This window comes from Equus quagga, chromosome 7, assembly GCF_021613505.1.
Source record: "Equus quagga isolate Etosha38 chromosome 7, UCLA_HA_Equagga_1.0, whole genome shotgun sequence".
Taxonomy (NCBI): Eukaryota; Metazoa; Chordata; class Mammalia; order Perissodactyla; family Equidae; genus Equus; species Equus quagga.
The window spans coordinates 15,162,631-15,174,799 of record NC_060273.1 but is presented as its reverse complement, the minus strand read 5'-3'; positions in this window follow the sequence as shown (position 1 = coordinate 15,174,799).

The following is a 12,169-nucleotide window of genomic DNA, read 5'->3' as shown; positions in this document are numbered from 1 at the left end:
CTAAATTCCAAATTTTTGATAGTGAATACTTTTTGAACAAGAGGAAGAAAATAAGAAGAAGACATATACACAAGGGACGGCAGCTCCACTGATATGTTTCATCACTTTAGAGGACCCTGAAACAAACAAGGCAAAATGTCAAGATATTGTATAGATGAGCATCCTTTCTATCTCCTATGACTTCCTGTGCATTTACTAGACTTTATAATAACATGGAAGACACACCCTAAAGTAACTCCCAATGAGTCACGTCCTTATATAATCCCCTCCCTGAGTGCAGGCAGCGCCCAAGACCTGCTCCTGACCAACGGAATATGGCAAAGGTGATAGGATGTCACTCTCGTGATTTCATTCCGTTATATGAGACTCTGCCTTAGCAGACTAGAGTGAGAGATTCTCGATGGCTTTGACAAATAAGCTGCCATGTTTTGTAAGAGAGTCACATGGCAAGGAATTGTGGGTGGCTCTTTGGGATCTAAGAGCTGCCCACATCTGACACCCAGCAACAAGCATGGGCCTTCAGTCATAGAGTCACAAGGAAAGGATTTCTGGCAGCAACTTGACTGAGGTTGGGACTGAATTTTTCCCCAGTCAAGACTCCAGCTGAGAACACAGCCCAGCGGATCCCATGACTACAGCCTTCTCAAACCCTAACAGAGGAGCCAGGTAAGCTGTACCTTCACTCCAGACCCGCAGAAACTGAGAACCTAAAGGTGCATTGTTTTAAGCCATTAAATTTGCAGTAATTTGCGACACAGCAGTAAAAGCTAATACGAATAAAATATTCACGAAAGGAAACAGGAGTTCAGAGGACCATAAAATTGTGATGTCATGATGTCCAAGTGTTAAGAAGGAAGTATTAGCTGAACAAATGCTCCCAAGTCCAGTGTAGAAGACAATCAAGACATCTCCTTTGGCTTCTGCAGCTTCAGGGCTGTGGGCAGGTCAGAAGCTGGGTGCCAGGGGATTGAGAAGAAAGGAGGTGAGGATCTGGAGACAGCTGGCCAAGAAGTCTGTCAGGCAGGAAGCCTGAGAGAGAGGGAGGCGCTCACTGCATGGAGGCATGAGGCTGAGGGAGGTTTGCTGGTTGTGATGTTTTTATAAACCAGGAGAAACTTAAATAGGTTTACTTGGTGTCTCACAGTCTCTTACTCATAATGGGATGGTTTAGTATTCAGTGGCTCTCAACCCAGTCTGCACATTAGGACCATCTGGGGAACTTTCAAAGAGGCCCATAGCCGGTGTTTGTCCGTGCAATAGAATACTATTCAACAATAAAAAAAGAAACAAAATACCAATACATGGTACAACACGGATGAAACTCACAAACGGTATGCTAAGGCGAAGGAAACCAGACATGAAAGACCACATACTGTGTGATTTCATTTACATAAAATGTAAAAGAAAAATAGGAATTCTGTAGAGACAGAAAGCAGATTAATGGTTACCTGGGATTGAAAGTGGGAATGGAGTGTAATTGGAAACTTTTCTTCTCACGATTGCTTCATTAAATAAACTTTCTCAATTCATTTGTCCCCAAGTCCTGGCTCCTGGGGTCCACCCTTCTGATGGGGTGACCTCTTCTTGCTGGATGATCCTCAGGTGTGGCATACCTTGGAAGATGACTGACAGCCAGCTTCCTCCCATGGGGGAGGCGAGAGCAACCTTGCCTGTGAGACTTAGGAGACACAAAGGCAAGCTTGCGTCACACTCTTCTTCTATCCAGCATCTGCGCCTTGGATTTTTAGGCATGTAATGGGTAAGAGTTACTCTATTCCTCAAGTTTCAGGGGATATAATTTAACCTATCCAAGAGAGGTTGGATATCCAAGATAGCCTATCAAAGACATCCAAGCAGATGTCTTTATCTCCACTACCACCTGCCTTCTTCCTCAGGGTTAGAAAAGGAGGGAGAAACTCTTCAACGACCTAAAAACTCTCTCTAAAGACACTCTCACTCTTTCACTCTCTACTCTCTTCAACTCCTTTCTCCCCCATGGTTTGGAGGCTGGGATGGGCTAATTCTGGAAAATCCAATTTAGGGGCTGGCCAAAGTCCTCTCAAAAGAGTCTAGCACCTCGCTTTAGAAGATAAGGATCCCTGGCCCCCATTTCTCTCAGACTTGGGGACTCATCCAAAACTCTAAGAAGACTGCAGCTTCCACATCTGGAACCATCTGTTTCATCTCACGTTGGCTAACTGCAGCATCCAGACTGTGTGAGGACCAAACTGATTTGAGTGCTGTGTTTCTTCCAGGTAAAAGGCAGGAGTGAATGAATGTGTTACACTGAAGGGAAGGTGTGCTCAAGGTGTGGACAGAGAGCGCAAAGGCACTGGGTTTCCACTCGGACACCACTCCGGGTGGCTATGCTGTGATTATCACGCTGAGTGGATGCGTGCTGCTATGAAATATCACCATCATCCCCCAGCTCTGCTCATCCAAAACCTCACACCACTCCCACAGGACAATGCGCCGCCTCACCAAGATCCTTTAACACAGGCAAAAATCTAAGAGCTGGATGGGTCCGACTCTATATCCTGCGTGTGATCCAGATCTTCAACCACCAAGCTGTGGTTTGTTCTGGGCTGTGGCCACATTTCTATTCAGGAAATTGTTCTAAACATGTGACAAATTTGAAGCAGCCCATTATCAGTTCTTCACCTAGAAATATGCACTGGTTCTTCTCTGGCATGGAGGTCAGCAAACTTCTGCAAAAGACCAGATGGTAAATAACTCTGACTCGAGGACTGTACCATCTCTGTCACAATCACTCAGCTTTGCCACTGCAGTGTGAAAGCAGCCATAGGTGATACACAAATGAATGATCATGGCTCTGTTCCAATAAAACTTTATTTGTAAAAACAAGCAGAGGCCATATTGGGGCCATCGGTTGTAGTTTGCCAAACCCGTGCTCTAGCAGACTGGACTGTTCGTCCAAAGGTAAGTGATCACTCTCAAAAAATAGGGGATATTTTGCCAAATAATCTTGTTTCCTTGGAGTCGTATTTATTACCCAATAAGTTATACATTTATAGGAAATAATGTTTGAGATAGCCTAATAAATGTTGGAAGGAAGGAATCAATACAGGAGAGAAGTAGAAAATGCTAGAAAGAGTGGGGATAATTGATGGACTGAAGACCCTGAGAACCCAGGAGGGGGGATTCCAGAGAACAGGTAAGATGCCCCTTGGACCATAAGAAAGGGAAGGAGGAGAGGCCGGGTTGGGAAGGAGGACTCCCCTTTGACTGGTGGCTTCTAAGACCACCTGCTGAGAGGGTGGTAGAAGGCAGGAGGCAGGAGAATGGAGAAGGTTTAAATTGCCGTGTGGACGATGGACGTGAGAGCTGAGCAGGGACACGGAAGCCATGAGGGCCAAGCATAGCAAAGCTCTGACTAACTCATTCCACACATGACACACGCCCCCTGCCCCACCAGTGGTGGTAAGTGTTTAAACAGTTAGTTCATCCCGGGATTCAAGGACCCTGGAATGTCTAAGCAAGAAGGGACCTTAGAAATCAGGGAGGCTCCCCCAAATGAAGGATGGTTAGCACTAATGAGAGTGGAGATTGGTTTTTACATTGCGGCCAAACGTGACATTAGATAATATCAACTCATATGGTAGGGGAGCACTTTCCTCCTCTGTTCTCTTCCTACCCTTCTGTCACCCCTTAGAGGAAGTCTCCGTCAGGCACTGATGTGTCTCTAACACCTTCTCTACAATGTGCCATTTCCCGATTTAACAAATCATGGCAGGCCCCAGACTCAGTTTCCAATGGGCAACAGGATCTGAGTAGAACTTAATATCATGGGTTTGTTTTCCTCCTATTTATCTACACGGCTGTCTTCTATTTATGGCAATTGATTGATAATTGGCTTTTCATTCATGATACAAATATACGACATGAACATTATATAAATTTTCCTTTTAAAATAAATTTAAAGTGAGTCATTTTAAAGAAAAAATAAATTAAACAAATAAGCCTCCAGGTAGTAGACAGATATGGCAAAATAGTGAAGGTGCCCTAAGAATGGGACGCTACAGATTGGGGGAGCGATGCCAGAGAAGGAAAGCGATTTCTCCCAGATCACACAGCATACTAGGGGCTGACCAGGCCTCTCCATTCCTGGTTTTTTGGTCTTTCTGGTAAACCAGGCCTCACTCTCATTGCAGAGGCCCATTATTTGCACTATATAGCCCAAAGCTGCGACCCTTTTCCTCTCCCTTCGCAGAGGCGCACATTGCTGACAGACACCGGTCAGCACGGTGGAGATGGGAGCCTTGTGCATCAGCTTGGCTTCTCATGCAGGAAAGTGCAGCAAGGCCCTGCCATCGCTGAGAAAGCAGCCAGCCAGGGCTCAGGGAACTGTGCGCCTGCTCTGTCCCAAAGCCTTGGGAAGCTCTGGCAGCACCGGCACTGATGAGAATACATAAGGGAGCTCGGGGAGGATGCCGAGAGGGAGAGGAGGGGCAGTGGGACTTGAGCCACATAGTATGGGTTCCCGGAGGCCAAGGGGCCAGACCCACTCAGAACTCAGGGGAGAGCCTGTACTGCCCGCATCCTAGATAAAAATTGCTGCCGTGCTGTAGGGCACGGTTTTCTCATCAGTAACACAGGATTGACAGTAACACTAGCCTCATAGAGAGGTTAGGAGTTTTAAATGACCCTGTACGCATAAAGTGTTCAACATAGTCCCCCACACAGGATAAGCCCTTCAGAAGTGTAACTATTATTCCTGAAGGAGGAGGCAAGAGTCACTGGCAGGAATGAAAAACAGTCATTTCCCCCTTCCCAACAATGCCCCGTGAATTCTGCAGGGGTTAACCCAAGACACACACGCACACGCGCGTGCACACAGACACACACGCACAGGCATATGCAGCCCCACGCGCTGCCCTTTGATTCCTCTCCCAAGGCAGGAATGGAGATGAAGTCTGCCAAGCGTGCAGCCCTAATTGCATTTTCTTCCTGAAAGAGGGTCTGCTGCAGAACACCTGTGGGCCAGCGCTACGTGACAGCAAGGCTGTCGTGCAGGCAGCGGTGGCACAGACGGCGTGCAGATTCAGGGGCTCTGGGACCTGAGACACAGCCAGACCCGGCAGATCCCTGGGTGCCCCTCCCAGCCACTGCCCCCACCCCAGAAGGGGAGCTTCCTGCAGGAGGCTGGGGGCAGTCAGGAATTTTGCAATTAACCCTCTTCTCAAGGGCCCCCAGGGCCTGAGGGTGGAGAAAGAGGAGTCCAGACATTTTTCTGTTGCCCTGGGAGGCAGAATACACAGCACGGTGGCTGAGAGCAGAGGCAAGAGCCGGGCCCAAAGGCAAGCCCTGACATCACGAGCTGTGCAGCTTCAGCAGGCGCCACACGCCCTTTGAGAACCAGTTTCTTCAGCTGTAAGAGCTGAGGTGGCAACTTCTGCGGGACTAAGGTGCTCAGCCAACACCTGCAAGTAGTAGGTGCCCAAACAACTATAGCCATTATACTTTAAATGATTCATTCATTCATTGGACGAACATTTATTGAGTGCTTACCCTGTGTCGGGCTCAGCTCTAGCTCAGAAGACGTGGGTAGACCACTTCAACCAAGTCTCTGCCTTGCCGAGCTTATGTTCTGGTGGGAGGGAGAGAAAGTAAGCAGGCAACCCATTAGATAAATTTAGCCCAGGGTAAGTGCCCTGAAGGATATAACACAAGATGACAGGATAGAAGAGAAGCTGGGGGTGGAGAGCCCCACCTCAGCGAAGCTGGGTCAGGAAGCTTCTCTGAGGCACTTGAAGAAGAGCACGTTGGCCACTATGGGAAGATGAAGGGTAGTGTGTTCTAGGCAGAGGGAACAGCAAGTGCAAAGGCCCTGAGGTGGGCATCTCAATCATCACGCGGAGAGGCGACAAAGAATATCTTATAAACCACAGCTAGCACCATGCATCCAGGTTCACAAGAGCTGGGGTCAATAGAGAAGGTTCTCGGATGTTCCAAGTTTCTGAAGCCCAGAGCAGAGGGGGCAGACCAGCATCGAACACTCCCTAAAAGGTGGCTTCAGACTGCTTCGTTCACTGTACAAATGTTTACTGAGCATCCTCCCTGAAGCACGCAGCAGGCTGGAAACTGGGAGATACAAATGGAAGTTGGGGTGGCTGCCGCCTTCTCTGCCTGTCCCCCCTCTACCCCTGGCTCCAAGCCCAGGGTCTGGAAGAGAGAAAGTGCTCAGCATTTATTTGTTGAAGAGGCAACAAGGATAATAATATTGGTTAAGCTCTTACCAGCTCTTCTGCACATTGATCATATTAACCCGTCCAATCCTCACAACCGCTCTGGCACTAGGTACTCTTACTATCCCACTTTACAGAACGGGAAAGCGAAGATCAGAGTGATCAAGTGACTTGCCCACGATCACACAGCCAATAAGTGGCAGAGCCAGGATTCAAATGTGGACAGCCTGGTCCTAGGGTCCATGCCCTACACCAGCAGCAGGGGCCCGAGCAGCCTGGCTTGCCTGGAGCTGTTTGCGTTTTAATGCTGAAAGTCCTGTGTCTTTGAAAAGCCCTCAAACCTGGGAACACCAGGACAGTGGGCCACTCCAGCAAGTATTGCCTTTCTGACAGAGCACACTGTTGGGAAATAAAACAGATTTTAATATGACGAGGCAAATACAAGAAATGCACGTGCGCCTACAGACTAGCAAAGAGCCGGGGCAATAAACTCTCTCTGGACAGAAAGGAAATTTCATGTAAGACTCCTAGGGGAGAGGACATCCAAGATGGGGTTTGAGGGCTGAATAGAAGCTTTTCCTGTTGGATAAGACATAGGGTGGCATTTTGGGCAGCGGAGGAAAGTCAGTGAAATGGTGTTGGGAGGGAATCCTAAACTAGTAGAGGTCATCGAAGGACAAAGTTTAAGGAAGGAAAAAGCAAGAGCAAAGACTGGGGAAATAACCGTCACGTCAGATCTCGGAGAGCTAGAGCCTGGATTTATCCCACAGTCAGTAAGGGGCCTTTAAAGGACTTGAAGCTGGAGAAGGACGGAGCAGATCTGTACTGGTGACCACTGGGCAGCTTTACGGAGGACCAGGAGGGCTGCGAGGCCACTTCGCACAGAGGCAAGTGGTCATGGGGGTCTGGCCTTGAGCAGTGGCTCTGAGATTAGAGAACTGAAGATGCCCCCATCGCTCCTTGAACGGGAATTGAAACCCTCAGCAGTGGCCCAAAGGTAAAGGAAATATTTAGAAACAAGGTCCCCGGAATCACGGGGAGTGGATATTCCACCTGATATCGGCTTGCTCCAGTCAACTGTGCCTTCTCTATATTTGAAGGACAGCATCATTCACTAAAACCAACTGTTCCCAGCTTACTTTATTCACTGAGTCACTCACTTATTCACTCAACGAACATCGTCTACTCTTTCCTAGGCACCGTACTAGGCATGGGCATTGAGGATCCACAGCAAAACAGATAGCCATGGTTCCTCCCCTCCTGTCACTCTCAGTCTAGCGGGGACACAGGTACTAAAGTCTCAAACACAATTAATCAAAGAATTCTGAGTTGTCAGAAACTATGAAGGAAATCAATAGAATACTAAGAGAAAGACTAGTCCCAATTTAAACTAGGGAATCAGGGACATCCTCCCCGACCTGAACAATGGTCAGCAGTTGCACCTAGTTAGGTAGCAGGTAGGCAGGTAAGCATTCCAGGTAGAGGGAGCTGGACGTGCAAAAGCCTTGAGGTGGGCAAACGCTTGGCACGTAATGGGAATTTCAAGACGTGTGTGGCTGGAGTAAAGTGATCGAGCTGGTGAGAGGCTTGAGATGAGCTGGAGAGGGGAGCAGGAGCCAGATGATTAAGGGCCATGGAGGCCTTCGTAAAGAGTTTGGATTTCATTCAAAGTGCAAAGGGAAAAGCCATTGGAGGGCTTAATTGGAAGAATAAATGGTCAAGTTCACATTTTACAAAGCTCTCTCTGGCTGCTGGATGCACAGTGGATTATAGATGAGCAAAAGGGGCTGGAGGGATGCAGGAGAGGAGGCAATTACTGTGGTCCAGGCATGAGACGATGCAAACCTGGACCCGGCTGATGAGTGTGGACACAGACAAGCGAGTGTGGTGGAGAAGTATCTGGGAGAAGGCAGAATCCACCTATTTTTAAAGCTGACTTTAAAAGGAAGATCTTTACAAATGGCACTACCATCCACCCAGTTTCTTAAACCAGGAACTGAAAAGTTATCTTTTTCTTGAGAGGCAGCGCTCTGCTCATGGGGCATTAATCACTGCTCCTGTTTCCCCAATGGCCCTGATTTCTGATGGAAAAACAAACCATTTCCTACAGCAGTGATCTTCTCTCCTTCCTGTAATGGGTTGAATTTTGTCTCCCAAAAAGGTATATTCAAGTCCTAAACCACAGTCCCTATGCATGTGAATTCGTTTGGAAATAGGATATTTGCAGATGTAATCAAGATGGAAGATAAAATGGAGTTATGCTGGATTAGGGTGGGCCCTAAATCCAGCCACTGGGGGCCTTCTGAGAAGAGACATAGACACAGGGAAAATGGCACGTGACTCCAGGAGCAGAGAAGCATTTACAAGCCAAGGAATGGCAAGGATCGCCAGCACCCGCCAGAAGTCAGAAGAGACTACCCCTTCCCCTTCTGTCGGTTTGCAAACTGGCTCCCATATACGGAGGGCAAGGAGAGGCAGAAGAAAGAGACAGAACCCTCCAGATTTCAAGGCGCAGGTGTAGCAAGCAAGGGAACTTACCTACCAGGCTTGTCTTGGGCGCTGCAAGGCGAGTGGATCTCCACGCCAGCCCACTAGAATCTTACAAGTTGATACAGACGCCTTAACGGGGCTCAGTCACGTGTTCCGTCCAGATGTTCTCAACAACACTTACTCTCTCAAGGCTGCGTCCTTGAAGCAGCTGCCACCGTGGGAACAGTGGGCAGAACACACATTCCAAGGACAGGGGAGGAAGTGAAGATCCTCCGATTGCCTGGGGCCAGCTCGAAGGTCCACCTCTGGGCACGTCCTCTCGATGAGCTCCTCCAACACCCTCCAGAGCTCATAAGGGGCGCCCCGTCTCCCTATCCTAAGTATAAAGACACCAAGGTGGAGAAAAGATCTCAGCAGACATCTCTCTGTCTCGAAAGACAGCAGCAGGATACACCACAATAGTTGCTGCCACGAAGAGTCAGGGGCCTGCAAACTGCAGCCAGGTTCAGCCAGCTGTCGTGTTTGTGAACAAAGCTTTCCCGGCACACAGCCGGGGGAGGCATTTAAGAGCACAAACTTGCAAGCAGCAGATAAGTAAGTCCTGGAGAACTAATGCACCGCCCAGCGATTACAGTCAACAATATTGTATCATAAACTCCCAAGTTGCTAAGAGACTAGATCTTAATTGTTCTAACCACAAAAAAGAAATAAAAACTATATGAAGCGAGAGAGGTGTTCGCTAATGCTCAGGAGGTAATCACGTTGCAATACACAAATGTATCAAATCTACATGTTGTGCGCCTTAAACTTACACTGTGTTATGTGTCAATTATATCTCAACAAAAAGAAAACTAAATAAACAGAAAGCTCTTTCTTTTCCCTCTCTCCTCCAGAGATAACCACTGTTAACAGTTTCTCATAGGGTCTTCAAATCATTTTCTACACATAAATATCCTTTAAACACACACATACACACACATGGTACCAAACCACACCTGCTGATATAAACTTGCATTTTTCACATGCAATATGTCCTGGATCTTCTTCTATGTCAGCACACTGGGGTGACTTCATTGTTTTTAATCACTGCAAAGTATTCCATGGTAAGGAGCTACCATAATTTATTGCTGGACTTACAGTAGTTTCCAGCATTTTACTCTGCAAATGAATGCTACAGTGAACAACCGTATATGGATAAATCCTGATACATAGGATGGACTGGTTTTCTTCAAGACCTTGATTCAACAGCTTTCAGACAAAACCTAATTTAACACCTGATATAAGTCAGGCACTGTGTTAAGCTTATCCAGAGGTGACTAAACCATGGTCCCTACCCTGAAAGAGCTCACAGTGTCATCCAGTGATGATGTTGATGAGTTTAATGAGCATCTACTCTGGGCCATTCACAGAGTGATGATATTTACATGTACGATCCCAACCAATCTTCACAACAGAAGCACCTTATGAGGCAGGTACTATTATCAGCCCCACTTTATAGATGAGACTGAAGCTCAGAGAAGTTAAGTAACTTACCTGAGGTCACACAGCCAGCAAAAAGTGAGCTGAAATTCAAACCCAGGCTCTTAAGGAACCAGCCCACACTCAGGAGACAGGATTAAAATTAGCGCAAGTGGGAGTTCAGAGGAGGGAAAGAAAGACTCAATCAGGGAGATCAGAGAAGGCTCCAGGAAGAAGTGACAACTGAGTGGCACTGAAAAGAACACGCTTTTTCCAGTTCACAAGGAGGGAGAGAAAGCAAAGAGAACAGTACACACAAAGCCATGGGGCCGTGCAGGCATGGAATTTCTAGGAACCAAGGTGTGTAATTCAGCATGATTTGGGTGCAAAGTTAGGGAGATGAGGCTGGAGAGAGGCACGGAGGGATACGGACGGCTCCTCATCCCACTGGGGACTCAGAACTTTATCCTAAAAGTCGAGAAGAGCTGTTGAAGGGTTCTTAAAGCAGGAAAGTCAAGATCACAGTTGCATTTTCTAAAGAACATGCTGGCTGTAGCATGGAAGATGGATAGGGGCCAGGGGGGAGAAGCAAGACCGACGAGGAGGCTGCCACAGTCAGCCAAGCCACACTCGAAGAGTTTGTCTTCTTGGGACCGGCTTTTGCCATGTCGTAAAAGACAGCAGGGTGGTCTCAAGGACAGGACACGCCAGTCCAGTGAGACCAGGAGCTCAGGGGCTCCTGAAAATGCCAAAGGCCAACCCAGCCCCTGTTTTTCCCCAGGATGTGACAGCTGATGGCTGACTGCCCAGTGGGGTAACACAACTTAGCCCTGGGCCATTTGACTCCACGTCCGGAAAGCTTCCGGCAGCCGAGAGATGTCCTCGGGTCGCCCCGTCCTGGTGAGAGGAGGACATCTTGAGCAGCAGCCCATCCACGTCCACCACCCCCTCAACTGGCATCAAGAGGCTGTGGGCCTGCAGAGAGCCAAGCCACACGGCCGACGCATCATGAGTCATCCCAGCTGATTCTGGCTATTTTCCCCGGGAGGCAGTGGAGCCGGCGGAAGTGTGTCCTGGCGAGGCCAGGCAGGAGGCCAGTGGCCAGCCTGCCAGGGGCTGCCAAGCGTGGCTCAGCCAACGGGCAGGACGGATGCCTGCAGCCACCCGGCTGACCTTGCGGAAGGCAGAGAGCCCCCTGGGAGGGCCTCGCTCACTTCCGCAAGGCGGAGCATCCAACAGATCTGGGTCTGAGACTGACGCCAAAGGCCACAGACCAGAGAAGGAGCATGGAGTGCAAGGGAGTGGCGTCAGGGGTTGAGGCTGGCGAGTAAAACAGCTCCCTATTTACCGAGCCCGGACTCCGGTCCAGAGCTGTGCTAAGCACTTTCCATCATCATCGCGTCTGCTAAAATACCCTATAGCTATGATTCTACTGAATCCACCAGGACAGGGGTCAGCCAGATCCGGCTTGTGGCTCGTCTCTGTATGGCCCACGACCTAAGAATGGTTTTTACATTTTTAAGGGGTTTTAGAAAAAATAAAGAAAATTATGTGATACAAACCATCTGTGGCTCATAAAACCTAAAATATTTACTGTCTGGCCCTTTGCTGAAAAAGTGTGCCAACTCCTGCACTAGAATGTGAGCCAAGGAGGGCAATTAGGGCATGTGTGTGTGTGTGTGTGCACACGAGCACGCGTGCATGTCCCACGCCTATATTCCCCAGTGCCTAGAAGAGTTCTTAGCATGGAGTAAATGCTCAATAAATACCTGTCACGCGAACGAATGAATGAATGAAGGAATGAATGAATTTTGATTATCACCCAATGACAGTGATACCGACATTAGCCCCATTTTACTGACGAGTAAACTGAGGCTCACAGTGGTGAAAAGACTTGTCTAAGTCATAAACCCGGCAAGTGCTTGGGCTGGGACTCCAACTCAGTTGGTTTGTAATTCAAGGCTTGGGGTTTTATCTGTAGCAGAAGAGTCCAGTATCCCAAGCCAGGACTGTGT